The sequence below is a fragment of the Oncorhynchus nerka genome, linkage group LG18, assembly GCF_034236695.1.
Source record: "Oncorhynchus nerka isolate Pitt River linkage group LG18, Oner_Uvic_2.0, whole genome shotgun sequence".
NCBI classification, from domain to species: Eukaryota; Metazoa; Chordata; class Actinopteri; order Salmoniformes; family Salmonidae; genus Oncorhynchus; species Oncorhynchus nerka.
Window position 1 is genome coordinate 56294287 of NC_088413.1, and position 6000 is coordinate 56300286.

Sequence of the window (6000 nt, forward strand, 5' to 3'; positions counted from 1 at the left end):
TCAGTGCAAAACATTTCAGTGTTAACTTTCTCTTTATCCCTGGTTGATGTACATTCAGAGCCGCTTCAGTGTGGATGGGGTATAGCATATATTTTCAACAACAAAGACAGCACTTCCAGTCTGAAATCTTTTGTCTTCATTCCTAGGCACAGCACATGGAACCACCGTTGGCATGCAAAACATTCAATCTAAAACAAAACAAAGTGTAACACGTTATAAATAATATCAATGCAGTATGACGAATTAGCCATCCATTGTGTTATACCATAAATTGTCTTACATGCCGTCAGTATTGTCAAAAGATTATAAACATGTTCAATTAAGTTACTAACCCAGTCAGTCTTTGGGCCACATGCAGGTTCTTTATCAGTGGCACACATGAAGCAGTTGTTGGCTTTGTTGAACTCTGACATCATAGGCATGAACTGAACATATGGCTGTCCCACTCAACTACATGAAAATAAAGCATTTACTTTGAATTAAATGTCATTACATACCAGGCATTTTTAGTAAACCCTTAGCCATTTCTTTTCGCAGTTGCTCCATGTGTTTTTGTGAAGGTTCTATATCAATTTGGGAGGGGATGTTGGCGAAGTTCTGTGCAACTTCCTTGGCCATCTACACCAAAAAATAAATTGAGTTTTTGACCTAATTGTCACATAACAGCTAATTATTCATTATTGAAAATATAACTATCAAACCTGCATTACAAAGACCCCGCAGCTGAAGGTGTCCTGCTGCATGGTGGGAGTTATTTCCCCTCCTTTTCACTTTATGTCCGCCCAGTCATCTTTTCCATGGCAGGATCTTCTCATTTTGTAGTATTCTCTTTTTTCATATAAACAAAATTGAATTCTGATTAGTTATAGGCAAATGAATACACAGGCCAAAACTGTATGCTGATTTCCTTATCACTATAATCTAACAGAGGTCATTTCCTTTATGCCCCATTCTACACACAGCCTAAATTATAGGCCCTGACCCATTTACAGGAGAATAATAAAAGTAGCATATAGTATCCAACCTTATCACAGAGTGAATAAATGTAGTGTGTTTGTAGACTTGAAGAAAACAATATTAAGTGACAGATTCATCAGTAGTGCTTAGTCATATCACAAAGATCACAGATGACAGTTTAAAAATATATATATATTTCAACTTTATTTAACCAGGTAAGTTCTCATTTGCAACTGCGACCTGGCCAAGAATAAAGCAAAGCAGTTCGACACATACAACAACACAGTTACACATGGAATAAACAAACATAGTCAATAATACAGTAGAAAAAATTCTACATACAGTGTGTGCAAATGAAGTAAGCTAAGGGAGGCAAGGCAATAAATAGGCCATGGTGACGAAGTGATTACAATATACCAATTAAACACTGGAGTGATTGATGTGCAGAAGATGAATGTGCAAGTAGAGATACTGGGGTGCAAAGGAGCAAGATAAATAAATAAATACAGTATGGGGACGAGGTAGTTGGATGGGCTATTTACAAATGGGCTATGTACAGGTCCAGTGATTTGTGAGCTGCTCTGACAGCTGGTGCTTAAAGCTAGTGAGGGAGATATGAGTCTCCAGCTTCAGTGATTTTTGCAGTTCGTTCCAGTCATTGGCAGCAGAGAACTGGAAGGAAAGGCAACCAAAGGAGGAATTGGCTTTGGGGGTGACTAGTGAGATATACCTGCTGGAGCGCGTGCTATGGGTGGGTGCTGCTATGCTGACCAGTGAGCTGAGATAAGGCGGGGCTTTACCTAGCAGAGACTTGTAGATGACCTGGAGCCAGTGGGTTTGGCGACGAGTATGAAGCGAGGGCCAGCCAATGAGAGCGTACAGGTCGCAATGGTGGGTAGTATATGGGGTTTGGTGACAAAACGGATGGCACTGTGATAGACTGCATCCAATTTGTTGAGTAGAGTCAGTTTTACGAGGGTATGTTTGGCAGAATGAGTGAAGGATGCTTTGTTAAGAAATAGGAAGCCGATTCTAGATTTCAATTTGGATTGGAGATGCTCAATGTGAGTCTGGAAGGAGAGTTTACAGTCTAACCAGACACCTAGGTATTAGTTGTTGTCCACATATTCTAGGTCAGAACCGTCCAGAGTAGTGATGCTGGACGGGTGGGCAGGTGCGGGCAGCGATCAGTTAAAGAGCATGGATTTAGTTTTACTTGCATTTAAGAGAAGTTGGAGGGAATGGAAGGAGAGTTGTATGGCATTGAAGCTCGTCTGGAGGTTAGTTAACACTGAAGGGCCAGAGGTATACCGAATGGTGTCGTCTGCATAGAGGTGGATCAGAGAATCACCAGCAGCAAGAGCAACATCATTGATGTTTACAGAGAAGAGAGTCGGCCCGAGAATTGAACCCTGTAGCACACCCATAGAGACTGCCAGAGGTCCAGACAACAGGCCCTCCGATTTGACACACTGAACTCTATCAGAGAAGTAGTTGGTAAACCAGGCGAGGCAGTCATTTGAGAAACCAAGGCTGTTTAGTCTGCCGATAAGAATGTGGTGATTGACAAGAGTCGAAAGCCTTGGCCAGGTCGATGAATTGTAAGCAACAAAGCGTGTTAAAGTGTGTTTGTCAAAATAATATCTGAAAATGTTAATTGATGAACATAATACTTCTATTTACAATAGCAATTTATGATAATACAGTTGAGGAATATTTCATGTACCAACACCACATGTAGGGCGGACATAAGACATTCCCACATACACCTTACATAGAGGCATTGTTCAGCTATGATTTTACCACTTAGAATCCAGAATGGATATGACAATGGGGCCAGCACAAGACGTAATACACCCTTACAACAATCTACTTTTTGATCTTCTTGACTTCTTATCTGGTAAACTGCTACTGTGTGTCAAGAAAAGAGACCCAATTAGGGGTTAGTGTACTTCAGTAAAAATGGTCTGGTTTAGATTAAAAACTTTTGCCCTGTGTCCCCGTTCATAGGTGCATGAGAGACTAGTCAGTGGTAGAATTGAGTTGGCACTTTATTGGCCCAAACACCCACAGACCCACAAGGTTGAGGTTACTTACTCATGGACAGTAATTAGTTTAAAAAAAAGCGTTTTACATTATGTCTTCTAACTATCCAAGAATAGGATCCAAAGTGTTAGGACATATTTGTTCCTATAAATACAAAGGAGGATGTCTCTCCTCATACTTCCGGCACTTTAGTCAGACTGCCAGACTGTGTAAAAACTTTATGATGGGGCCGGCAACTGAGTTCCCATTGACTAATCACCACGGAGACCAATCAGGAGAGAATACATACAGGTCAAGGGTGCCAATTGAAAGTCAAGGGGTGTGTCTTAGCCTTTTGGATTACTCTCTCTTTACAGAGAACCCCTGTGGTTCAAGTCAAGAGCTACCCTTCCCCTTTCAGTTTGCTCTGCGCATGTCTGAAAGTGACAGAGCCAGCAGCCAAGAGTTTTTCACAGTATTTTCATAAAAAATGATTACACTTATGAATGTATGTAAAATGCTAATATGTATTAGATCCAGTACAATGGAATAATTATTTAATTAATTATTTTATTTTTATTTCACCTTTCTTTAACCAGGTAGTGTATAGTCCATATAAGGGTCGTCAGTGGACATTCTGAACCTTGTTTGAAGTCAGTAGGTCACATGACCAAGGAGCTATTGAAATGTTAAAGTTTGAAAAATTAATGTAAAATCATGTGAGTTGAAAATTGAGCTATTGAAATTCAAAAATGTAAACTGTCTTTACCTCAGTGTTTCTGTACAAGTTGGGTGAGTCAACATATTTTTCTACTTGTATGAACTCACACACGCAAACATAAATCAAAACCATGGAAAGCCACATCATATTTAGCTTATGTTGATTGGACTAAATTGTTTAAAAAATATATTTTAGTTGTCACTGACCAAAGCCCAGCTCAGCTAATCCCTACCAATTTGACGCATAGTTGTCATAATGCTTCAGCAAATGTACATTACACCAAGGGGCGTTGGCAGACACAATGTAAGTAACCTAATTTATGTCCTGAATGCCTCTGCTGATCCTACAGCAATAGTATGCAGTAATCATGTGCCTATAACCAGATTTATACTGTTAGCACTGAGCCGGTGTGCCCTAGGAGGAAGTTCATTGTGTGCAGTTCACCCTGCACTAACATCAATAGCATGAGCATATCTACTTCTGCTAACCAATACAAACAAGTAAGCATCCCAGAAGAAAAGTGCTCAAAATAACCCACGTTAACATATGAAACAAGGTTCATGAAATCAATAATTTGCCAGTAACAGATGACATTCGTATTCTGACTATCTCTGAAACCCACTTAGATAATATTTTTGATGATACAGTGGTAGCAATACAAGAAAATACAGAAATGGCAGTGGTGGAGGTGTTGCTGTTTATATTCAGAACCACATCCCTGTACAGCTTAGAGAGGATTGCATGTTAAATACTGTTGAAGTAATATGGCTACAGGTTCACCTGCCTCACCTCAATTCCATTCTTGTGGGAAACTGCAATATACCACCAAGAGTTAACAGTCAGTATCTGGATAACATGGGTGAAAGGCCTGATCTATGTGATATCAACAGAGAGGTATATTTTCTGGATGATTTCAATATTGACTGGCTTTCATCAAGCTGCCCACTCAAGAAAAAGCTTCAAATTGTAACCAGTCAACCTACCAGCGTAGTTACAAACAGCACAGGAATGAAATCATCAAGATGTATTGATCACATATTTTCTAATGCTGCAGAAATTTGCTTGAAAGCTGTATCCAGATCCATCGAATGTAGTGATCACAATATAGTAGCCATATCTAAGAAAAACCCAGTTTCAAAGGCTGGGCGTAATATAGTGTATAAGAGGTCATACAATACATTTTTTAGTGATTCCTATGTTGTTGATGTAAAGAATATTTGTTGGTCCGTGGTGTCTTAATGAGGAGTATTATTCCAGTTACTAATAAGCATGCACCTATTACGAAAATTACTATAAAACCGTTAAATCCCAGTGGATTGATGAGGAATTGAAAAATTGTATGGTTGAGAGGAATGAGGAAAAAGGAATGGCAAATAAGTCTGGCTGCACAACCGATTGGCAAACATATTGCAAATTGAGAAATCGTGTGACTAAACTGAATAGAAAGAAGAAGAAACTACAAAATGAAACAAAGATAAATGACTAAGAATGATAGTAAAAAGCTTTGGAGCACCTTAAATGAAATTGAGAAAAAAGCAACCTCTGCTCTATTTTTCATTGAATCAGATGGCTCATTCATCACAAAAGCAACTGTTATTGCCAACTACTTTAATGATTTTAATGATTTTTTTGAGCCTTTACTGGCTCAAATAGCCGACCAATTAGCCTGTTACCAACCCTTTAGTAAACTTTTAGAAAAAAATGTGTTTGACCAGATACAATGCTCTTTTACAGTAAACAAATTGACATCAAACGTTCAGAATAGGGAAGAATAAGGACATTCAACAAGCACAGCACTTACAGAAATAACAGATGATTGGCTGAGAGAAATTGATGATAAAAATTGTGGGGGCTGTTTTGTTAGACTTCAGTGCAGCTTTTGACATTATCGATCATATCGGTCTGCTGCTGGAAAAATATACATGTTATGGTTCTATACCCTGTGCTATATTGTGGATAAAGAGTTATCTGTCTAACAGAACCCAGAGAACAGAACACAGTGTTCTTTAATAGAAGGTAGAATCAAGAATTCCCCAGGGCAGCTGTCTAGGCCCATTACTTTTGTCAATCTTTACTAATGACATGCCACTGGCTGAGGATTGCAACATCCGCATACATATCAGCTACTACTGAAATGACTGCAACACTTAACAAAGAGTTGCAGTTAGTTTCAGAGTGGGTGGCAAGGAATAAGTTAGTCCTACATATTTCTAAAGCTAAAAGCATTGTATTTGGGACAAATCTTTCAATAAACCCTAAACCTCAACTAAATCTTGTAATAAATAATGTGGAAATTG